The 25,250-nt window shown below is 38.9% G+C and overlaps 1 long non-coding RNA gene and 1 pseudogene across 1 annotated transcript; both read right to left on the bottom strand.

Annotated features, from left to right (window-relative positions):
- Positions 1-3,359: 3,359 nt before the first annotated feature.
- Positions 3,360-8,587, bottom strand: LOC128570690 (uncharacterized). Its single transcript, XR_008375611.1, has 4 exons — positions 8,502-8,587; positions 5,072-5,113; positions 4,624-4,729; positions 3,360-3,386 (listed from the first exon to the last, which is right to left on the bottom strand). It is a non-coding gene; the product is annotated as an uncharacterized LOC128570690 (long non-coding RNA).
- A 15,517-nt stretch (positions 8,588-24,104) lies between these two features.
- LOC128570249 (BEN domain-containing protein 6-like) lies at positions 24,105-25,027 on the bottom strand (annotated as a pseudogene).
- Between the last annotated feature and the right edge of the window lie 223 nt (positions 25,028-25,250).

The following is a 25,250-nucleotide window of genomic DNA, read 5'->3' as shown; positions in this document are numbered from 1 at the left end:
ATCTCAGGCTTCACGGGGTGTACTGCTTCAGAGAAAAGGCCTAAGGAATTTTCCAAAGAGCCTAACTCTGTGAGTAACCCAGGGGGGTCAAAGCGTCTTAAGCCTCTGGAAGAAAAGCATGTCATTTTAAACTCACACTGAATTTACTTTGTGTGCTTGATGTAGGATAAGTTTATTTCTAAATATTATCCTACACTAACCCTCACGTTTGGCAAGTAACTAGCCAGTCTCTGTCTCAGGTTCCCAATGAGTGCATGTGAGAATACCGGCTAATTCCTCTTGTTCTCTATGTTTTGCAAACGTTTTTCTTCTTTTTTTAAAAAGTGTTTCCTTCCTAACTACAGGGACCTGTATCCACAACCCTAGTACGCTCATCTCACCTTTCTTATGTATTGTCTTTTATAAAAGTGCCAATTATAGTTTTCATTCCCAGTGGCTATAGTGGAAATGTGGTCAACAACAAGAGAGCACCTTTTGTCAAGGCAATTCTTACTGCAACATTAGCTATTTTTTTCTTTTTTTTTTTCATTAGCTATTTTTTTCTTCTTGTTGGTGTTGTATTTGTGGCCTCTTGATAATTAATTAATGGCACCCATCTTCTTGTCATGGAGGTGGGCATGTGGACTGTGTATTTATCAATCACCTTTTTCCAAAAGTCCCTGTTCATTTCTACGTGACTTTCCTTGAACCTTGGGTCATAAGAAATCTACCTTATTTTTTCCCCAAGCTCCTTGTCTTTCCAATTTTCCTTACTTCCATGCCATTTATATACATCCCTGTGTGTCGATCCCCTTTATGATTTGTTTAATGTGGAGGAAGAGAGATGTTTTAACACAGTATCATGTTTTCAGACACCCAACAAGCCAAGTTCCACAAGGCCATTTAACAAGCTAAGAAGAGCTGCTGGAACAAACTCTAAATTTTGTGACTTAAAATAACTTTACTTCATGCTTATGTGGGGTAGTTCTGTTTCCACAGCACACTTCCTGACGGAGTGGCTTTTTGTGTGGTCACTCAAGGAATCAAGTTTCTTATACTCCTGTGGTTTTGTCCTCCCCTTCATCCCTAGAGTCCTCATCATTCAGCCAAGGTAAAGAATGTGAGGGGAGAAATTACTTAGAGAGGTCTCCTGGGGCATGTAATAGCAGAGAGGTCTCCTGGGACGATGTATCAGGCCCAGCCTGAGAGGGGTTATCATGACTTCCGCCCATGCTCAGTTGGGCTGAACTCAGTCACTAGGGCATTCTTTGCTATAAGGGAAGCTGAGAAGTGGAGTTTGGCCAAGCGCTTGAGAGGAAAGGAAATGAGTTTGGCAAGTAACTAGCCAGTCTCTGTCCCAGGTTCCCAACGAGTGCATGTGAGACTAACAGCTAATTCTCTATTTATTTTTCTAATGATAGGAAAAGGAGAGTATGCAGATATGGGTTATTTGCCTAACCCCCCCAAAAAAAAATACCCATACCCTTTTTCCTTTTAACTTTGGTCTTTATTACAATCCTATTCTTAGTACGTATGGTCTGGGTGAGACCTTATTCCTACTTAAGGATTGGAAGATGCAAAACTGGTCTTTGCAGAGATGAGTGTTGACTCTTCCTGTCCACAGTAATTGTTTTGAGAACAGAATGAGCATGGAGCCCACTGGGAACCACTATGGAGCACTGAGATGCTTTGCTGCTTCTCAGTGGCTCCATTGGGCTGCATGCATGTCCTTGAACCAGTTCCTCTGGTCCAAGGACATCTCTCTGGACCAGGTGACTGGAACCACAGAGATGTCAGCCTGCCACTGAGGCAGCTGTTCTGCCACCCCAAAGTAACCAAGAGCTACCAAGTGCCACCACATGTTACATGAGATTGAAGCCAACAGAAGGGACTGCAGGGGTGTGGTGGAGAGAAGCCAGGTCCTCTTGCATTGTTTGAGCCCATTGATCTAGCTATGCCTAAGATGGGTTTCCTGCCAATTTTATAGCTCTCTGGACTTAAGCTGGTTTGGGTTGGATTTTTATCACTTAAAGTCAATACTAATTAATTATATTAAGGAAAAAAGAGGAAAAAATTCTAGGTAAGAATATGAGGGGGCATCTTCTTGTCCCCTCAAACATGAGCTCATCTTATGTGTTGCTTTGGTTGTGAGGTTAACAATTCCACTCCCTTGCGTTAAATCAAATTTCAGTCGAGACCCATTTGGAATTCCCCTACCGAGGCAAGTTCATTGCCTCCCTAAATCACAAACCCAAAGTGCTTATTTCCCCCAAAGCCTATCTCTCTTTATAGGGTTGTGGAGGGGAAATGGCTTAATTCTCTCTTCCTGGATTTATTCTGGTTTCTCCTAGAGCATGCTTTCCTTTCCAACCTCGCCACCCCTTTCTTCCCTCAGGCCTGCATCCCAGCTGCAAAGAGTTTTCCCCCCACCTGCACGCCTTTGTTTACATTGTCTTTCTATTTGGTCTACACTGCATTTTTTTTATTAAATCATAACTGTATACATTGATATGATCATGGGGCATCATACACTCGCTTCATAGACCATTTGACACATTTTTATCACAGTGGTTAACATAGCCTTTCCGGCGTTATCTCAGTTACTGTGCCAAAACCTTTACATTCTACATTTACCAAGTTTCGCAAATACCCCTGTAAGATGCACCAAAGGTGTGATCCCACCGATCCCCCTCCCTCTACCCATCCCCCCTTTCCCACTTCCCCCTATTGTTAAGTCTTGATTTCTTCATGGAAGTTAGATGTATTTTCTCAAGATAGGAGCTATTCAGCTTCACTTTTTGTTTGCATATCAGGAGAAGATTTGATTCCTCCATCAAATACGAACTGTAGTTTGCAGGTTAAAGAATGCTACATTGTCAGAAATTTTGTTGAAGTGCATTAAAGATAGGAACTCTTCATCTGGCCTACAAAGTTTCTGCTGGGAAATCAGCTCCCAAGTAACTAGGGCAACAGGTGAGCCACAGCTGTTAATATGATAGAATTAGCCTTGTAGATCAGGTGGAGCTTATACAGGACAGCTGACAGCATTTTCTATTTTCTATTTTTATTTTTTTTTTAACATATGATGCAGCTGTGGACATGTGGACAAGTGCCAGACAGAATCTTGGCAGGATTCTGTGGTGGAATATCTCTGCACATTGTTACATCCATCGGCTTGTCTTTAGGAGGCTGGTCCACCTGAACTAAAAGTCATACAGGAGGCTCTGAAGCTCATTTAGAATTCAAGGGCATCAAGGCCAGAGTCCAGAGACATTATAAGGGAGTCAATGCTTCCCTTCAATTGGACGCATTTTCTTTGATTCATCACACTGTGGCCAGCAGCATAGTCTCTTTTTTCTTCAAGCTCTCATATGAGGAAGCATTGCTCTCTGGAATGCTAGATGTATCTGTCAAAAAATCAAACAGGATTAACACTCGTACTTAGCACAAATAAACCCATATTTCCTTAGAAATGAACTATAATGCTTAGTTTTATTGTCTTTTTAGGTAATGTATTTCAATTCCTACTGCCAGTAAAGAAACTATTACAATATTACCACAGGTGTTAAAATGGGAAATGCCTGTTGAGATGTACTAGATTTATCTTAGGTCCTGATGAATGGTCTTTCTCTATGCAAAATTTTCCCAAACAATGAAAATGTCATTAGACTAAGTGGTAATAACAAAATAAAAGTAAAAAAAAAAATTCCATATACGTAGTACTGCATAATAATGTACCTTCTAACATGGGTTGCTGGATGTTAAACATAGCTTACTCTTGGGAAATCCATTGACTAAGTCTATCAGTTTCTTTTGCTCAAGTTTCTGTAATATCCATTACCTCATTTCATATTTACAGTAATCATAAACTTTCATCCACATTTTTTAGATTAAGATATTGATGCTCAGTGGCATAGAACAATTGGCCAAAGATAACATAACTAGCAGCTAGTGATATAGGAATTCATAACCTGGAGGTTTCTTTTGTCTTTGATTTTAACATCTGCCTATCTGGCAATAATGCAAATTGTTGTCAAATGATCTCATAGCACAGTAAAATGCTGAGAAGTGTCTCAAGAATCAGGGAGCGGAAAAAAGAAAAATAAGAACATCAGTCCTGCCTCTACTACTTCTGAGATTTCTATTCCAGTTTCAACAATATATACTACACATATTAGAATTCCTTAGCTGGGCATTGTGGTGGGCATCTGTAGCCCAAGCTACTTGGAAGGCTGAGACAAGAGAATCGCATAAGCCCAGGAGTGGGAGATTGCTGTGAGCTGTGATGTCACAGAACTCTACTGAGTGTGATAAATTGAGAGACTATCTCAAAAACAAAAATTTCTTATAAAGTTTAATTTTTCAAAAAAAAAAGTTCAAACCATCCTACTGTAGCATGCTGCCTCTGATAACTTATGAAAACTAAGAACTTATCACACACCTTATTTAACCCTACCATCCTGTTAAATACCCTGACCTGTTAGCAGGCCTTCTAAGAAATGATGGGAAACCCAGGGCTCTGTTGAGCCACATACCAGGCTTGCTTTCCTTCAGCTTGCATGGCTTTGAAGAAAACAACTGTGCCAGCATCTTCATAGACATGAGTCAGTTTTTCACAAAAAGCAACCCAATTATTGACAGTACCTGAGGGTTTTTCTTGAGTATTTTATATTCTGGATGACTCTCCAAACAGGGCAGTGACGTGTCCTCCAAAGATGTTGCGGCAGTTTTTTATCACAAATTCCACAAGCTGATTAACGTATAAAAAAAAGAAGCATTTATTTTCATATAACATGTTGATAAATTGCATTTTATATAGTAAACTGAAATTTAAGAAAGTGTATTCTATTTAACTTCTATAAGACATTGTCTTTAAGACTAAATACCTTCCATTTCCTTTACAAATGGTGATTCAGTTCCCCAGCAAGTATAATACAAAAACTTCATTACCTTTTCTGCAGAGGCCATTTCTTCTCTGCCTGCAGAAGGATGCCAAATAATACTTGGAGCCATACACACCCCTAAGTGTAAATCATCCATTTCATTTGCCACGGAGTGTTCAGCGATATTACTTAAGACCAGGAACATGTACCTTAAGAGCACAACGTTTCCTCTTGGTAGCTGGTCTAATAGCCTAAATACAGAAAAATGTACTCGGTAAGCAAGGCAATTTATTTCAATCTTGTAAAGGCAGGCAACACTAACTTTGCATGACGTACAAGGCAAATAGGAACCCAGCTCAGATACCCAAGTTTCAGTTAATGTGGAACCCAATGAAGTGAGAACTGCAGGGAGACAATGAGAAAAGAAACACTGGAGATTTGGGGGGGGCATATTTCTACACTGTCTTCACAACACAATGAAAACTTAGTAGAATTCAGATAAGTGTCATTTAAAAACGAATACCCTTCATGAAATACTTCCCTGAAACTAGCTCAATATGTTGAAGCTTAGGTAAATCTTGCAACATTTAGATTACTCTCAACCACAACCCACCAAAACCTTTCTGATGAAATTAAACAGTAATTAATTTTAAATTGCTCCTTTATTTTTAACTGGCAACACAGAAATGCTGTCTCTAGGTGAAGAACCAAATCCCAGCTGTAAAGACCACCCGGTCCATTCTGAGAGTTCATTGTCTGCTCCACCATCTTCTGTGGTTGATTTTGTTCCAAATATTGCCTCATTCCTTTTTTTTTTTTTTTTTTTTGAGGAAGAGCCTCACTATGTCACCCTGGGTAGAGTGTTGCAGTATCAGTTGTCAGTTGTCACAGCAACCTCAAACTCTTGGGCTCAGGGTGTACTCTCTTGCTCCAGCCCTTTAAGCAGCTGGGACTACAGCCACCTGGCACAATGCCCAGGCATTTTTTCTTTTCTTTTGGCAGGTGTTTCACCATTGTTTAGCTGGCCCAAGCCGTGTTCAAACGTGGATCTTTCAGTGCGTGTGTCCGGCGCCATAACCACTGTGCAACAGGATGCCGAGCCAAATCTTACCTCCTTTCTATCACTTTTTACATATGTGTCACGTTTTCTTACTTTCTTTTCTAGTATTCTCATTTGGTAATTGCTAAAAGATTCTTTTTTTCTTTTCTTTTTCTCTCTCTTTTTATCTCTTAACAATTTTTTTTATTAAATCATAACTGGGTACATTAATGCGTTTATGGGGTACAATGTGCTGATTTTGTGTAAAATTTGGAATGCTTACATTAAACTGGTTAACATAACTTTCACCTCACTTTCTTAATGATAGTGTTAAGACATTTATACTCTACTCTTAATTGATTGACATGTACCCTTGCAATATACACCCTAGGTGAAGTTCCACCAATTACCCACCCTCCACACGTCCTCTTCCCTTCCTTCTCCTCACTCTCCTCTTCCCTCTTTCATTCTGGGCTACAGTTGTGTTTTACCTGATTATTTACCAAAATAATGTATTACTCCTACTCAGAAAACATGGACAAGCTGATATTTATGATTGTTGCTTTTTTAATAAAAGAATCTGCAACCTGAGGAAAACAAGCTGGTCTGACTCCTGTTGTACAAATCACAGAAAAGACTTTCTTCAGCATAATAGTCTGAATAGAAGTATAATTCCTCTGATGAGGAATTATGCAGGACTTTCAAATGGACCAAAAGATTACTGGGTGTATTCTATATAAAATAAGGCATCTAGTAAACGCTTTGGGGATACTATGGGATCCTTAAGCCTTTTCACAACCAGGACTGTTTATATCTCTGTCATTTGAAGATAACTGTTAGCAGTGTACATAAAACATGGCAAAAGAATTGAAAACTCTGTCTGGTAGAGAGTCAACAGATTTCTCTGAACCCTTGCTCTGGTAGAAAGCGGGATATTTGCATCATTTTGTAAATTTATTTCAGTATTTCTGACTCAATTTGGTTCAAATACGTAAGGTTTCATAATGTGCAATCTATAAAGATGGCTACACTATCTTACTGATTTCCTTATTATTAATTTAACCAGAAGCATTGATATGCATTTATTTCATATTTTCATGAGAGACATAATATTTTATTTTATCTCACTTTCTTTTATTTGTGTATGTATGTATTTATTTATTTATTTTGAGACAGAGTCTCACTATGTCTCCCTTAGTAGAGTGCTGTGGCATCACAGCTCACAGCAAGTGCACAGCCTTGATCTTAAGCAATGCTCTTGCCTCAGGCTCCCAAGAAGCTCCTCAGGCACTCAACACAATGCTGGGCTATTTTTGTTGTTGTTGCTGTTATTGTTGTTTGGGACAGGCCAGGTTTGAACTTGCCAGTCCCGGTGTATGTGGCCATCATTCTGGCCTCTGAGCTACAGGGTCTGAGCCAACATAGCCTTTTAAAAAATATTTATCTTTTAATGGTACATAGGATAAATACATATATGAATGATATGTGTATTATAAATATAGATAAGTGATATTGTGAACAATGACCAAACAAATATGTAGAATTTGATGCTATCTAAATGGCTTACACCAAACCCTAATGGAAGTGGAGTTATGATTATGCCACATGGCTTAGTTTCTGGTATCTTCAATATCTGTACTATGTTCCAACAATCCCCAAAAGTATGCATATAATTCATATTTAAAAGATGTTCAAGGAAAAATATCTATACTAAACAATAACATGCACGTAAATGATAATGAGTGTCCTGAATTTTCACAGAACACACACTCTTTAGTCAGAGTAAATAAACATTTCTTTTCTATTCTCTTATCATGTAGGATATATCCAAGAAAGGACTATTGAATTGGTCCCAAAATTTCCCTTGGCATGAGAAGAAACAATTTACTTTTTGTGATCATACTGACACTGTACAACTCCCTTTTTTACTGACATGTCTCAAGAAGCTGAGCTGAGTGATTCTTTGCTTTGTTCCCACAATATTCTCTAAATATCTCTTTTATAGGACAGATTATACTGCACTGACAGTAATTTCTTGGTTTATCTATCTTTCCCAAACTGAATTTCTTGAGAAGAGGAAATAAGTCATTTTCTCTCTATGACTTCAATTCATGAATTAATAGAGTTGTTTAATTACTTTGATATTTACCAAAATTAACATCATAAATTGTAGCCTGTGTTATGCTGCATTAATTCACTTCCAAAAACCACAGTTGACTCCCCTTTCTGACTCTTCCATGCAAGTTTCAATTTGCAAGTCTTATTGGGGTTTCTGGCAGGGTTCCATTTGATTCTGTCTGTAGAGATTTTACATTTCTTCATTTTTGTGTCTCTCAAAAATTTCATAGTGACCCACATAACAGCTAGTGAATTAATTAATAATAGCTCTTTTTATTCATTAAAAGTCAGGTACACAGAAGGGGCACAATGTTCAAGCATTCCATGCTTATAGGTTTAGTGAGAAAACAATGACAGTGACAAGCTAATAGAAGCCAACTTTTAACCTGGTGCCCATGAATATAACTTTGACTTTTAGTAGACAAATTATAAAATGTAAGGTATAAAATTAATTTTTGAGACATAAATGTTAAAATAATTACCTTTTAATTTTTTCAATTTTCTGTCTGTCGCTGCTTTTCTCCATTACGGACAGCCACTCATGGTAGAGCCTTGATAAAAAAATGCTTTCCGGAATGTTTTTTAGAAAATCCTTACACAGAGGAAAAGCAAATGTGTTAAGGCATTATTCTCTCTTGTACAAGTATACAAGTATATGCTAGAGAAGTCAGAAAGAATACAACTTGTTTCAAAGTTTAGTGAAGTCCTCCCTTCCATGACCTACACAGAATTCTGTGCCAATTCACCACTGACTTTTCAACAAAGAAATGAATGCTTTGATTTTTTTTTTCCAAATAAACCCGTAGGAATAACTAAAGTCAGAATAACTGTGGGAAAGCTAAAGGACTCTCTATTTGGGTGGAACCTCCTCTGTGTACACATTTTAGCAGACTTGTATGACATCCTATGTTCTGGTGTTAAGGTGGTCTTCATGCCATCAGTATATGATATGGGAATGTTAAAAGAGCAAGTTTGACTCCACTTTACTGTTTATTCTTTTTCTGTTATGTTCCATTACCTTCAAAACCGGTTCCTCTTCTGTGTCCCTCCATTGTATAACTATGAATGCACTCCTCTAAAATTGTTAGTGATGTAAGTTACTAACTACACTGGTGATTATATCCTTGGTGATTATCCCTTTTTCTGATCATGTTGTTTCTGACCCTCACCTGCGAGTCCCCCTCCCTACATTACCTTAGGAGATTGTAGATTGTATTTTTTTGTGAAAATAAATTACTAAGTGCTCTTGTGATCATAGCCTAATAAACTGAGTAACACACCTCACTCTCTGTTGCTTTCGCTTCTGGAATTATGCATGCTTGACCCCTAGAAAAGTTTTGCCTTATAAAATTCAGAGCCTCACTCAATTCAGGGTTGCACTCAGAAACTTCATTTTAAGACACTGGGGCAGTTGCCAGCCGGCTCTTCAATAAAAGTTCTCCTCTTTAATTTGACTTGTCTGGTGGTGTGGTCCTTGAGGGGACTCCTGGACATAACATAATAGAGATTCCAGGGAGGTTCTCCAGACACTGACACTGCCGCTACTTAGGCGGCCTGCAGGGTGAGCTTTCGTTAGAAGCCCCCTGGAAACTTTCCAGGGAACCTATAATACCCAGTGCAATCAGGAGAAAAGCTGACAATCACTCATAAATTCTGCCAAAGCCCACCTCCGGAGGGAAGAAATTTAAACACCTGTATCTGCCAAGTGTCTGCAAACATGAGTATAACAACTTGTTGTGTACATTTCTTGTTGTGCTTATTTGTTCTTGTAGACCACTGTGAAAATATATAACTGTTTGTTGTATTTGTTTGTTGTGAGTTGTGTAGAGCCTTTAGGAACCTCTGAGGGAAAGCCAAAGGGGATGGAGCTGTGGACAGGAACCCCAGGTTGCTGGGCTATTGGCCTGTCAGAGACTGTCAGAAGCGTGTGTCAGTAGAGCATCCCACCCCTGAAAATGCTGGAAGAAAAACCAGTGGTGAGTTTTAGCCCAGCCAGAGACAGCAAGACATTTCTGCTGCTGAGACATCGTTGCTGTGGCCTCAGTCCACAGGGAAATTGGGGTTCAGAGGGCAGGTGAAAAGGGACTTTGATTTCTATCCTCAAGAATGATGCCTGAGGTTGGTCCTGTAAACCTGTGAGACAGTAACATCATACTCCTGGGCTTTGGGCCTGTCAGAAGCAGTAACCCTGGGTTACTGAGCTATTGGCCCATTGGGGGCTCCCACAGAACACTGGGATGCTGATGGGGACCCCTAACCACAGTTACACAAAATTACATATTTTAGTTCATTCCTGTTCCATTTATGTCTTATGCATTTAGTTAATATATTTTAGTTTGTACTTTTGCTTTTTTACAACATAGTGTTTTCATCACCAAAACCAGACTCACCCCTAAGCTGTCTTTTCAAACATTTGAAGGATATTTTTCCACAGAGAGAGTTCTCCAAGGAACACCTTAGGACCCTTTCTGAACTTGAGTGATGAGCTTTTCATGTGGGATGCCCCCCTATCCATTCACAGGTGCTTTTGAGCCTTTTCTCTAACAGTTTAGAAAACAGCCTCAGAGAATCTAGTCAAGATGACTGGTGGAGATGGATGAGACTACCTTGGGAGGGAGAGTTCAGATGCACCTGGTGGTTTCTGCTAATCCTCCAGGTCCCCTTGATGAGTCTTCAGGGAGTCAAACACAGGGAGGAACTGGCATGCAGGAACAGGCACTTACACAGGCAGACGTCCAAGACAAGGTAAGATCCATCTGGGGTTCCCACAATTTGGGTGGAAGTGGGGGGTCTGATCAACCTCTGAGTCTGTTGAGTGGTGTATGAGTGTGTGTATTGGTTCTGAGTTTATAGAAATGTGAGAGTAAGTATGGACTAATAGACATAGTTCATGTCAGGCCCTTGTCTGTCTTGTTGTTTTATGTCATTTGTTCAGGGTTCATGGGAAAATTGGTCTCGGCGTGAAACAAACAGTCTTGGAGACATTTGTGAGTGGATTGCAGATCTTTTCATTCAAGGGATCCTTCAAGACTTTGCTCCTTCTGAGATCTCCTTCTTTACCTACTTGCTCTTATGTGTCCTACAACGCTCACCACTTGGTGTGCCTTTGTCCTGGCAATCACTGGTCTCTTCATCCGTATTATTGCTATTTGGCTTGGTAGTGCTGCCCCTCCAGAGTAGTCCTCCAAATAGTGTGTGGCTCTGACTACTTGTTTTATCTCTTTGTGGCGACCTTGTTCATACTTCTGTCCCCACCCAGTGTATTTTTCCCAGCTAGTTCTAATTCTTCTGCATCTCCCTAGCTCGTTGATGCCTCATCCTCACCAGACTTTGGGTCCCTCTTTTTTCTATCACCTGGGGAAGACTCTTCCATCATAGCAGTAGCTCTCGACATGAGGCCCTCTCTTTTTCCTAGTCTAGGGAGGTCTCTATTGCAGGAAGTGATGACACTCTTGAACTACATAAAGACCCTGGAGACTTGTCTGTTCCATTCTCCCACTATTAGAGTTGTTTCTCAGAGTGTCTTTCCTTCCAAGATTCTCACTCTTAGCATTTGCCCCATTGTGGTACTCTTGGTTCCCATCAGTCAAGAGAGGAATTGTGTAGTTTTTATAATATTATCATCCCCTGTTGGCTCCAAAATTTCCATCCTGTTGACTTGTTAGTACATGTATTTTGTCAGCCTATCACATTTCCTGTAAGCCTCCATTCTTATGCAGGCAACAGGGTTGTTGCCGGAATGGCAATGATGACTGGTTAGAAATTCAGACGTATTAAAAGGAGTTCTGATTCCTTTCACTGCCTATAAAGACTAGCCCACTCCTTTTAATTGACACCTGCTATTAAAGGTGCCATTAAAGGACCAGAGAACGCCACTCAACCTCAAGTGAGAATCTAAGGTATTTCAAAAAACATCAATGTCCTCATGTCACTCTAGTATTATATTTTTATTCTTGTCAGAGACGTAATAAGAAAAAAAATAGATCGATTCCAAGGCATTGCCTGTTCTATCATATCTTCTACTAGACATGTGCCTGGATGATTGTGATTCAGGCTTATTGTCACAAAAGCTGACCATTTGGGGGTTGGGCTATTGAGTTTTCTAATTACAAACTAATTTGAACTATTGCACCCATTTTAAAAGTCAGATAGAGAAGAGGAAAATTTGTGATTTCAAAATACGGCATTCTTTTAAAAACCTCCATAGAGAACATACTCATGATTGCTCTTGAAGAACAACATTAAATCTTACAACTACCCTTGAATGAAAATAACTTGGAACCATCTTAACTAACTCTGCCACAGTTGGAATAACAACTTAGGAGAGGTTTTGAATTGCAGTCATGAACCCCCAGCACATGACTAAACATCTCTTGTCTTTCAAAGCAGAACCTAGGCCTCGGAAGAATTTCACAATTCATCTGAGCTGAGATTTCACAGGACTAAAGAGCAATGTCTCCTGAAAAGTCAGATGTATCCAAGTTAGCAAATCTCAAACAATTTTTGTCCAATCACACTGGGAAGACTTATACTTCTATTTCAGTAAAACCAGAAGACTATGTTAATTAGTCGCATGTAAGCACTCCAATTTCTACAGATAATCAAAATTGTATTCATGATTTGTGTACAAATGACTTAATAAAAAAAAGAACATGAGTGAAAAATTAAAAGAATACTTAAGTACCATTTCAAAACAGACTTAAAAATAAGAAAACAGAAGTTTACAAAGTTGTGGTGAAAAATATGTCCCTTTTCACAACCACTTAGAGAAAATGGGTGTAAAACGCAGTTGTACAATAAAACTTCAATTACCCAAAATCCATTTAACCAGATTCTTCAATCATTATGATTCTTTTTTGGTTGCCCCTTTAAAAAAAATAATATTCTTGTCATTCGAATCACAATTTAACACTTAAAATACCATTGTTCTTTGCAATAGCCTCAGCAATTTAGTACATTTTAAGAAGTGCATTTTTATGAAAAACAGCATGCTGAGAAGATAGTTTGAGACAGCATGATTTTCTTAAAAAAAGAGATGGAAGAAAACCTGATTTCATGAAAACCATTTATTATGCCAATGTACATGCACAATATTCATATCCTTGGCATATATAATTTGCTTAAAGGACCATGTATGTCTGTATTATATTCCAGGATGGAAGAATAAGTACAAACCCTTTGCAAAACTGAATACATGACAATAAATCAAGTTCTCCATTTTTTTGAGTGATATTTATTTGAAAATGTCTGAATCAGGATTTGTTGAAGAAGAGACATGGCCCATGTATGAAGAAATGTGATTGATCGTAAAGTCATGAAGTAAGATTGTCTAACAAGAGGGCCACTCTGCTGAACTAGAGGTAGGCAAGATTCATTGTCATCATGTTTCCCTGAGATTCAGGCTGAGGGATGGTCTCTACCACTGGCTCTGGTTGATTCCAATCCTTTGGGAGATGAAGGCCTAAGAAAGTCCTGTAGAAGCTATTGCCAGGGACAGAAGCTGTGCTAAAACCTGATTTTAGGTCTAGGTTTTCAAAAAAATAAATACATGATCGACTTTTAATCTTCTAAAACAAACAAACTTTCAATGCCAAATCCGATATCCAGGTAAACTGGGTTTCATTTATGATGGTTAAAATAAATACTTTAATGACATTCACATGTTGAAGAAATTTGCCATAACCAAACCAGCTCTTCAGGATATTCCCAGAACTATCCTCCATAATGATAAGCCCAATCCTGTACCACAAAAGTAAACTCATTCAGAAACTTTTGATCAAACTCCAACTTCCACAGTGGTGAAAGGATTAAAAATGTCCACTGGACTTTTGAAAAACTCAATACCCAAAATTTTACCAGACTTTTCAATATTCTCCATTAATGTGAATGGCTTAAACTGTCCTCTAAAGAGGCAAAGGTTGGCTGACTGGATACAAAAACTCAGGCCAGATATTTTCTGCATACAAGAATCACATCTTACCTTAAAAGATAAATATAGACTCAGGGTGAAAGGATGGTCGTCCATATTTCAGGCAAATGGTAATCAGAAAAAAGCAGATGTTGCAAATCTATTAGGAGATACAATAGGCTTTAAACCAACAAATGTAAGGAAGGATAAGAATGGTCACTTCATATTTGTTAAGGGTAATACTCAATATGATGAGATTTCAATTATTAATATTTAAGCACCCAACCAGAATGCGCCTCCACTTATAAGTGAAACACTAACAGACATGAGCAACTTGATTTCCTCCAGCTCCATAATGTCGGAGATTTCAACACTCTTTTGACATTGTTGGATAGATCCTCCAATAAGAAGCTGAGCAAAGAAATTTTAAAATTAAACCTAACCAACATTTGGATTTAGCAGACATCTACAGAATATTTCATCACAACAAAACTGAATACACATACTTCTCATCAGCCCACGGGACATACTCCAAAATCGATCACATCTTAGGTCACAAGTCTAACCTCAGTAAATTTAAAGGAATAGAAATTATTCTTTGCATCTTCTCAGACCACCATGGAATAAAAGTTGAACTCAGTAACAGCAGGAATCTGCATATTCATACAAAAACATGGAAGTTAAATAACCTTATGCTGAATGATAGCTGGGTCATAGATGAGATTAAGAAGGATAACCTGAAATTTTTAAAACAAACGACAATGAAGACACAAATTATCAGAACCTCTGGAATGCTGCAAAGGCAGTCCTAAGAGGGAAATTTATAGCACTGCAAGCTTTCCCCAAGAGAATGAAAAGAGAGGAAGTTAACAACTTAATGAGACATCTCAAGTAACTGGAAAAGGAAGAACACTCCAACCCAAAACCCAGTAGAAGAAAAGAAATAACCAAAATTAGAGCAGAATTAAATGAAATTGAAAAAAAAAAAAGAATTATACAACAGATCAATAAATCAAAAAGTTGTTTTTTTGAAAATGTCAATAAAACAGATAAACCTTTGACTAACCTAACCAGGAAGAAAAGAGTAAAATCTCTAATTTCATTAATCAGAAATGACTAAGAGGAAATAACCATAGACTCCTCAGAAATTCAAAAAATCCTTAATGAATATTACAAGAAACTTTCTTCTCAGAAATATGAAAATCTGAAGCAAATTGAAAAATACTTGGAAGCACCTCACCTTGCACAATTTAGCCAGAATGAAGTGGAAATGTTGAACAGCCCTATATCAAGTTCTGAAATAGCATCAACCATACAACATCTCCCTAAAATGAAAAGCCCGGGACCAGATGGCTTCACATCAAAATTCTACTAAACCTTTAAAGAGGAAGTAGTATCGATATTACTCATCCTGTTCCAAAATATAGAAAAAGAATGAAGACTACCCAACACGTTCTATGAAGCAAACATCACCCTGATCCCCAAGCCAGAAGAAGACCCAACAGGAAAAGAAAATTATAGACGAATATCACTAATAAATATACATGCAAAAATATTCAACAAGATCCTAACAAGCAGAATCCAGCAACACATCTAACAAATTATACATCATGATCAATTTGCTTTTCTCCCAGGGTCTCAAGGATGGTTCAATATACGTAAAACTATAAGTATAATTCAGAACGTTAAACAAATTAAAAAACAAAGAACATATAATTCTCTCAATTGATGCAGAAAAGCTTTAGATAATATCCAGCATTCCTTCATGATCAGAACACTTAAGAGAATTAGAAAGGGGAAAGGGAGGGGAGGGAGGGGGGAGGGAGGGAGAAGGAGGGTCATTAATGGGATTACACCTGCGGTGCATCTTACAGGGGTATATGTGAATCCTAGTAAATGTGGAAATGTAAAGATCCATTTTCTTAGCAAAATAACTAAGAAAATGCTACAAAAGCTATGTTAACTAATGTGACGAAAATGTGTGAAACGATCTATGAACCAAGTGTATGGCACCCCACGATCACACTAATGTACACAGCTATGGTTTAATAAAAATAAATAAATAAATAAAAAGAAAATTAATACAGCAGGGACATTTCTTAAACTGATAGAGGCCATCTACAGCATACACACAGCCAATATCGTATTGAATGGAATTAAATTGAAATCATTTCCACTCAGATCAGGAACCAGACAAGGCTACCCATTGTCTGCATTGCTCTTTATTGTTTTTTTTTTTTTTTTTTTTTTGTGTAGAGACAGAGTCTTACTTTATGGCCCTCAGTAGAGTGCCATGGCCTCACACAGCTCACAGCAACCTCCAACTCCTGGGCTTCAGTGATTCTCTTGCCTCAGCCTCCCAATCCATTGCTCTTTAACATTGTAATGGAAGTTTAACCATTGCAATTAGGGAAGAGAAGGCAATCAAGGGTATCCATATAGGGTCAGAAGAGATCAAACGTTCGCTCTTTGCAGATGATATGATTGTCTATATGGAAAACACCAGGATTCTACTACAAAACTCTTAGAAATAATCAAGGAATACAGGAGTGTCTCAGGTTACAAAATCAACATTCATAAATCAGTAGCCTTTATATATACCAATAGTCAAGATGAAAAAAACAGTTAAGTACTCTATTCCATTCACAGTAGTGCCAAAGAAGATGAAATATTTGGGAGTTTATCTAACAAAGGACGTGAAAGATCTCTATAAAGAGAACTATGAAACTCTAAGAAAAGAAATAGCCGAAAATGTTAACAAATGGAAAAACATACCAGGCTCCTGGCTGGGAAGAATCAACATTGTTAAAATGTCCATACTACCCAAAGCAATATACAATTTTAATGCAATCCCTATTAAAGCTACATTATCATACTTTAAAGACCTTGAAAAAAATAATACTTAATTTTATATGGAATCAGAAAAAAACCTCGAATAGCCAAGACGTTAATCAGAAATAAAAACAAAGCATGAGGACTCATGCTACCGAACCTCAGACTATACTATAAATCGATAGTGATCAAAACAGCATGGAACTGGCACAAAAACAGAGAGGTAAATATATGGAACAGAATAGAGAACCAAGAGATGAACCAAGCTACTTACCATGATTTGATCTTTGAAAAGCCAATTAAAAACATTTAGTGGGGAAAAGATTCCCTGTTTAACAAATGGTGCTGGGTGAACTAGCTGGCAACCTGTAGAAGACTGAAACTGGACCCACACCGTTCACCATTAAATAAGACAGACTCTCACTGGATTAAAGATTTAAACTTAAGACATGAAACTATAAAAATACTAGAAGAGAGTGCAGGGAAAACTTTTGAAGAAATCAGTCTGGGTGAATATTTTATGAGGACGACCCCCCGGGCATTTGAAGAAGATACAGAAATACACTACCTCCACGAGTGCTGTGAGAATGCCCCCCCTTGGAGTTGTTATAAACACAATAAAACGTAATATGTCATAATGAAATGAGTATTCTAATACAATATGATCCCCTTAATGAGGAAAACTGGAGGGGGAGGTTGTTTTATTTATAATCCTCTAAATCTAGGTAAATTGTACAAATAGTGTCACAAAGAGCTATTAATACACAAGAGTGTATTTGGTCTGGACAAGAGACAACTTAACGGATTAACAGACAAAGTCAAGGTGTGATGAAATGCTAAGCAACAACTAGGGTAGGGGTTATTTTTCTTTTTTTCTCTCTTTTTTTTTTTATTGTTGGGGATTCATTGAGGGTACAATAAACCAGGTTACACTGATTGCAATTGTTAGGTAAAGTCCCTCTTGCAATCATGTCTTGCCCCCATAAAGTGTGACACACACCAAGGCCCCACCCACCTCCCTCCTTCCCTCTTTCTGTTTCCACCCCCATAACCATAATTGTAATTAATTGTCCTCATATCAAAATTGAGTACATAGGATTCATGCTTCTCCATTCTTGTGATGCTTTACTAAGAATAATGTCTTCCACTTCCATCCAGGTTAATACGAAGGATGTAAAGTCTCCATTTTTTTAATGGCTGAATAGTATTCCATGGTATACATATACCACAGCTTGTTAATCCATTCCTGGGTTGGTGGGCATTTAGGCTGTTTCCACATTTTGGCGATTGTAAATTGAGCTGCAATAAACAGTCTAGTACAAGTGTCCTTATGATAAAAGGATTTCTTTCCTCCTGGGTAGATGCCCAGTAATGGGATTGCAGGATCAAATGGGAGGTCTAGCTTGAGTGCTTTGAGGTTTCTCCATACTTCCTTCCAGAAAGGTTGTACTAGTTATGGGACTTCATTAAACTGAAAAGCTTCTGTACAGCTAAGGGTAGGGGTTATTTTTCATACAGGATGTGGTCCCTAAAAGTGAAGGGTGATTTCCCAAATCACTCCAGATTCCCCAGTTCATTCAAAATCGATAAACAAGTCAGAGGGAGAATGTGACTCCCATGCTTCTAGAAGGAATCACGAAAAGCTTTTGTATTCCCTCTCATGATGTTTTTAAAACCATCATATTTGTTATTGTCTAAATTGAATTGTGGATGAAAACAATTTCCTGTTCACCTGCACTGTTTGTTTCCTGAGAAGACATCTAGAAACACTGGTTTTCTGAGCTAAGTCAAAGTAATATAGGATTTTCCTTTGTGAATATTGAGACTTTTACCACTGGGGAGAACCTGTTCTCTCTCTCCCTCCCTCCCTCTCAGCAAAGCATATTTCCTTCTCTCTCTAATTGGATTTTCTGAAAGAATCTGTTTCCCTTTCTCTCTTCCAGATGCTCAAGATACAGCACTGTACAAAAAGTCATTGGCTGGTGTCGTTCTTGTCTTTTTCTGCCACATTAACCCAGTAGGGGGTTTAACAGCCTGAGGTTTTGAAAAGCTGTTGTCAAGTCCTGAAAGCTCCCAAATGCAACTTAAATGGTTATTAGCTAGTAGGATACATCCCTGCATTCTAATACCTCCATTTAAATAACAATAATAAAGAAAATAATAACAATAAGAGTAAACTCCATGCCTTCACAGCCATGATTATAGCCTACCACCCACAGACCACACAGTCTACAGGGCATTTATACAGGATCTAGGAGTGAGGGTCTGTCTTTTGGTTTAGTGGTGGGCACGCCTGATTTCACAGGCTGCCAGCAGGGGTCGCCCAAGTCATCTAGGAGCCAAATCAGAGCTTTCATGACATTGTGGATAATTCCTTTAAAGAATCCAAGGCACAGCCTAAATGCCCACCAACCCAGGAATGGATTAACAAGCTGTGGTATATGTATACCATGGAATACTATTCAGCCATTAAAAAAATGGAGACTTTACATCCTTCATATTAACCTGGATGGACGTGGAAGACATTATTCTTAGTAAAGCATCACAAGAATGGAGAAGCATGAATCCTATGTACTCAATCTTGATATGAGGACAATTAATGACAATTAAGGTTATGGGGGGGAAGCAGAAAGAGGGATGGAGGGAGGTGGGTGGGGCCTTAGTGTGTGTTACACTTTATGGGGGCAAGACATGATTGCAAGAGGGACTTTACCTAACAATTGCAATCAGTGTAACTGGCTTATTGTACCCTCAATGAATCCCCAACAATTAAAAAAAAAAAAAAGAAAAGAAAAGAAAATGGAGTTAACTTGGTCCTTACAGTTATGTTAAAAATTAAAATGTGAGATGAGGAAATTTCCAGGAAAATGCCCTTATTTTCTGCTTTTAGAAACCAAAAGAATGTCTCATTATGGTGTTGCATCTGAGAATCAGAATCCCCAAGAGAGAGCTGGACACCAATGCAAATCACATGAGGGCATTTATTCAGGCTCGAGCCAAGGCGGTCGGCCTTCCCCCAGATGCAGCTGGTGAGACCTAGAGCCTAGAGCCGTGTACTCGTTGTGGGTGGGGGTTTTTATGCAGTGGATATGGGGTGAGGGGCGTGGGAAGCAAAGCGTGGCCTTTGGATTGGTTATCTCTATGCCTATACTAGAATTTAAAGCTGATAGGGTTCCGCCAATCTCAATGGCCAGAAGGGTGGGGGGTGGGGTGGGGAGGGTTCTGACACACTCCGGGAGATAGGGACACATCCCAGGAGACAGGGCTATCCCTTTATGTTCATCTACATAGAGATGAAATGGTTTTGTAATATCAGGGAGTCCCAAAGTGGGGGAAGAGAGCAGAGCAGTCTTAAGTTCTCTTTCTGTTGTCCATTTGAAGGGGTGTCCCTCCCTCATGGCTTCATAGAGGGGTTTTGCAATTTCAGCAAAGCCTGGTACCCAAAGTCAACAGAACCCTGCAGACCCCAAAAAGTCTCGCACTTGCCTGGGGTTTGTTGGGGTTGGGATCTTAAGTACAGTCTGCTCCCTGGCCTCAGTGAGCCATCTCTGTCCATCCTTAAGGGTATATCCCAGGTAACTCACAGTTTGCTGACAGATCTGGGCCTTCTTTTTTTTTTTTTTCGTAGAGACAGAGTCTCACTGTACTGCCCTCGGGTAGATTGCTGTGGCGTCACACGGCTCACAGCAACCTCTAACTCTTGGGCTTAAGCCATTCTCTTGCCTCAGCCTCCCAAGCAGCTGGGACTACAGGCGCCCGCCACAACGCCCGGCTCTTTTTTTGTTGCAGTTTGGCCGGGGCTGGGCCTGAACCCGCCACCCTCGGCATATGGGGCCGGCGCCCTACTCACTGAGCCACAGGTGCCGCCCCGATCTGGGCCTTCTTTGCTGATGCTCGATATCCCTGTCCCCCACCCCCCCCAAGTGTGACGAGCAGGTCTCAGTTAGTCTCTCCCACCTGGGGTTAGGGATTCTAGGCTACTTGAAGAGAAGACTTTTTAACTCCCCTAAAACAGGATCCCAGGAATTTGAGCAGAAAGTAATTATTGACCTAAGTGTGATTATGCTATAGCTTTTAAAAACTATTATGCCTTTCTAATGTAGCTTATTACCTAGAGTTCAACATCTACTTATCTTAGATGGAATATTTTGCTGAAGATCCTTTCTGTAAATCAATTACAGTCATGTGCCACCTAACAAGCTTATGTCAACAATAAACTACATATGTCATGGTAATCTCATAAAAATATAACAAGGCTATACAGGTGTACCTTTTAAAAATCTTTTCTACTATATTTTTACTGTATCTTTTCTATATTTAGATACACAAATACTTCACCACTGTGTTATAGTTGCCTGCCATATTTAGTACCATAACATACTGTACAGATTGGTTACCTAGGAGCAATAGGCCATATCATATAGCCTGGGTATATAACAGGATACACGTATACCACCTATACCACAACAACTAAATTGCCTAATGCATTTTTTTAATTTATTTATTTTTTATTGTTAAATCATAGCTGTGTACATTAGTGCAATCAAGGGGTATAATGTGCTCTTTCATATACAATCTGAAATATTCTCATCAAACTGTTCAACGTAGCCTTCATGGCATTTTCTTAGTTACTGTATATAGGCATTTGTATTCTGCATTTAGTAAGTTTCACCTGTACCCATTCTAAGATGCACCTAGATGTGGTCCCACCCATTACTCTCCTTCCACCAAAACCTCCGCCCTCCCTTCCCCTTCCTTGGCCCTTTCCCCATAATTGCATTTTTTTTAATGATGCAGTTTCAAGCTCCTCCTCACATGGCAAGCAATGCATAACTGTATGTGAAATCCCTTAATTAGGGATTAAGTTGCTAAAGTAATTTCTAAAGTTATCATTATTTACTATGTATGAGATTTTTTTTTAAGGAACCAAAAATGTGTTTTGTGTCAGGGGAACTTAATTTGGGGCTAGATTTTTGATTATTTAAGTTGCTCCAGAGTTGCAAAGTGTTTTGTTTTGAAGAAGGGAGTGAAAGAGAAAGTGGTTGAAGTCTGAAAAAGTATTTGAAGTTTTATTCTATTTAGGGTAAATTATTATAATTCTATTTAAATAAAACCAGTAAAGAAAATGTCAAACTTTAAGAATACTAGTTTCTTCCCAGCTACTCGGGAGACTGAGGCAAGAGAATCGCTTAAACCCAAGAGTTTGAGGTTGCTGTGATGCCATATGGCACTCTACTGAGGGCCACATAGTAAGACTCTGACTCAAAAAAAAAAAAAAAAAAGAATACTCATTTCCTGTGAAATGTGAGAGGAAGGCAGAAAGTCAGCACCAATTTCAGAAATCTGATTCTAACAACAGGTCATCTCTAAATGAGGTAAATCTTGGAATCACCTCCAACTTTAAAACCATTACTGTGTACCAAGTCATACGCTAGATTCTGGGAAAAAGACGAACCACTATTTTATCTCCAAGTGAGAGAGACAAACCTCTCTCCTGTATCCGCAACCATATTAGAATTCTAACAGTCCTCACTTCTGCTCTCCAAACTTCAAATAAGGGGTCAGAGCCAAGAGCCAGGACTTTAGTAAAAGCACCAGAAATACTCTCAGAGTTCCACATTTTCCTAAGAGTGATACATGCTGAAGAGTTGTGAAATAAGTCACTTGGGTTCTGTTATAGTGGTATTTGAAGATAATTATTTAACATGCTGACTTTAACACACTATGTGTCTTTCTCCATGTGTGCGTACAGGATAGACCTCTGAAAAGCGGCCTAGTTACTTCTAGATTATTGACTGTGTTTGCCCATTGCTGACCTAAAGGGCTATTTACTTGCAGCAATACCTTCTCTGCTAAGTTGAATTGCTCAACTCTTAAAACCCTTCCTACAGAAATTTCAGAGTCATCTCTGATTCCATGGCAGCCCCTACATGATAGAGTGGTGAATTAATTGTCAAACATGGAAGAAAGGATACTGAAAGTTGAGCAGAAATGGCAACATTTTGGAGTAACTAACCAATGGAACAAATGTGTGTTCTGCCTGCCGCCCTAACTGGTGCTCATGTTTTTTTATCTTTTCAGTGGGATTTATTTACGGTTAAGTAAAAGTAGCAAATGTTACGTAAGTTATTTATTTAAGAACATTTAATTTATACAACTACATTGTTATCAAGCAACATTTATGGAATGTGCCCTGGATCTGGGATATTGAACTTTGTAACTATTGTAGCATTCTCTTTTCCAAGTTTAAACATGACCTTGTGCAGTGAAGAAGCATGGCTTCTCATTGTAGAGTTATCATGTATGACAACCTGACCTGCAGGAAGGCTTTGGGTGTTTAATCTTCTATTGATTTACAAAATGATTTGTGTGTGTGATTATTCAACCCATATGATTGTTTCAACTCATTTTTCTTCTGCTGTGATTAAAATAAATCAGCTAAAACTAAGCAGTTTAGCAACATAGTCAACCAAATAGATATGACGTTATATCTTCTATAGGATGTCGTAGGCGATATTGATGTTTTATATTACACATATGTAGTTAATATACTTTGGGTAATAAAAAGTTAAAACATGTCTGGTAAACAAACAAAAAGAAAATTCTGAAAATCAATGCATTGTTTTAACAATCCCCCAAACCTGGATTTGTGTGTGTGTGTGTGTGTGTGTGTATGTTAGTGTCATATTAAAATAAAAAAATCTTGACACCTGCAAGATTTTTTTCATATTCCTATTTTATACATTTTTAGATAATGGAATAATTCTATAATTTTATTGCTAAAATCTTATTACTTGTTAGTCATGATTATCAGATTTTCATTATTATCTGAATTTGTTGCTGTCATATTTGTGAACATCGATTATTTCACTGTTTACTTTTCCAAACATGTACTTACACTAAGATTCAAAAACTCTAAAGAGGAGTCATTGATAATAATAAATGTATAATGATCAGTTGGGACAATGAATAATCTTAAAGATTGAAATTTTTGTTGCTATGATAAGAATTCTGACTATCCAGTTAAGTTAGCTGTACAGAGTAGTATGGGGGGATCAGGAAATGCATATTTCCAAAAAATGATATTGCATGCTTATTTGATTGGGAGAAATTCTCTGGTCTGATGCATCACTGGTATTTAGGAGGGATTCTACCTACATGCAGCTTCTTCAGAGAGCTTGTTGGTCCCTCAGGGAGCCCAGTGATGATACGATGTCTTACAGCTTGTCATTGCAGATGTCTGTCTCTGCTCACTGCCAGGAAGGTTGCAGATTCTCCACAAAATCCAATGCTAGATTTAGAACTGAAGGAGCTTTGTTACAGATACCTGTAATACCAAAATAATCTAGTTAATATCCTGAGAGTTAGGATTTTTGCTTAAATTTGGCTTCTTGGTACAGTTGTTTAGCTTTTGCCCTATCATTCTCCTAATTGAAACATCATCCGTATTGGTAAATAATTGTTTTGTTACTCCTATGATTTCTTGAACTTCATCCTGATTCATAGCTGGTTTTCCGGCTTTGTCCCTTGAAGTACAGGATTTTGCTCCCGTCAGGCTGTGTGTGGCCATATATTCATTTGTGTATAGCACTTGCATTAAGTCATTAATAGACTTCTGAGGTTTGCTCTTATTAGAACGGACAATCTGCCATTTCTCAATTTTGAACTGCTTCTTATCAGCCTGATGCTCTTCCTCAGCCTTCAAGGAAACTGGTGAACTGCAATTAGCATTAGAGTTACTGCATGTTGAAGTAAATGAATCTGGGGAGGAGTTGTTTGTTGCTCTCCAGAGGGTGGACGCAGACGTAGACATGGTTCCTCCACCTTTAAGCAGGGCTTCTGCCATACCAACCAGCTCTTCAAACTGGGTGACTGCCTGTGGTAACACTTGAAGCATGACCAAAGACTGTCCAAGTCCGCTGTTTTCTTTTCGTGTTGGTTAGTTTTTCTTTCAGGCTTTTTATTTTGGTGCACGATTCCTCCTTAGACAGTTCTGCTAAGGGCTCTTCATCCTCACTGGAGATCTCACCGGGCAGAAAGGCATTTCCCGAATATGGGTCTCTCTGTCCTTTATCCAGGTCATTATTTGCATTTTCTGAGTTCATTGTCTCTGTCCTTTTCCTCTTTCCTTTTCTAAAAGCTTGAGTATTGGCAATTTCATCTGTTGGAAAGATCATCTGCATTTTCTCAATTTGTTATCAAAGGTTTTCTGAGATCGTAGGAGGAAGGAATGTCCATGTAGATGATGCTATTCTGCACGTGGCCCAAAAGTTAATGTTTTCCCGGGCTGCCTGCTCCAAAGCCCCAGCCTCGGGGCTGGCGCAGGGAGGTGGGAGGTAGGGGGAGCACCGCCAGGAGGCTCCCGCCAGCGCCTCGCCGTTCCCCCGGCTCCGTGGCGCCCCCTGACGCCGGACTCCCCAGCAGTTGGGCCTAGGAAGGCTGGACAGGCGGAAGCCCCAGGTGTCCGCGAAGCGAAGAGGTGCCTGGCCAG

This window comes from Nycticebus coucang, chromosome 18 (assembly GCF_027406575.1).
Source record: "Nycticebus coucang isolate mNycCou1 chromosome 18, mNycCou1.pri, whole genome shotgun sequence".
Classification (NCBI taxonomy): Eukaryota; Metazoa; Chordata; class Mammalia; order Primates; family Lorisidae; genus Nycticebus; species Nycticebus coucang.
Note: the sequence above shows the minus strand (reverse complement) of the source record. Positions and strands in the feature narration are given on the sequence as shown.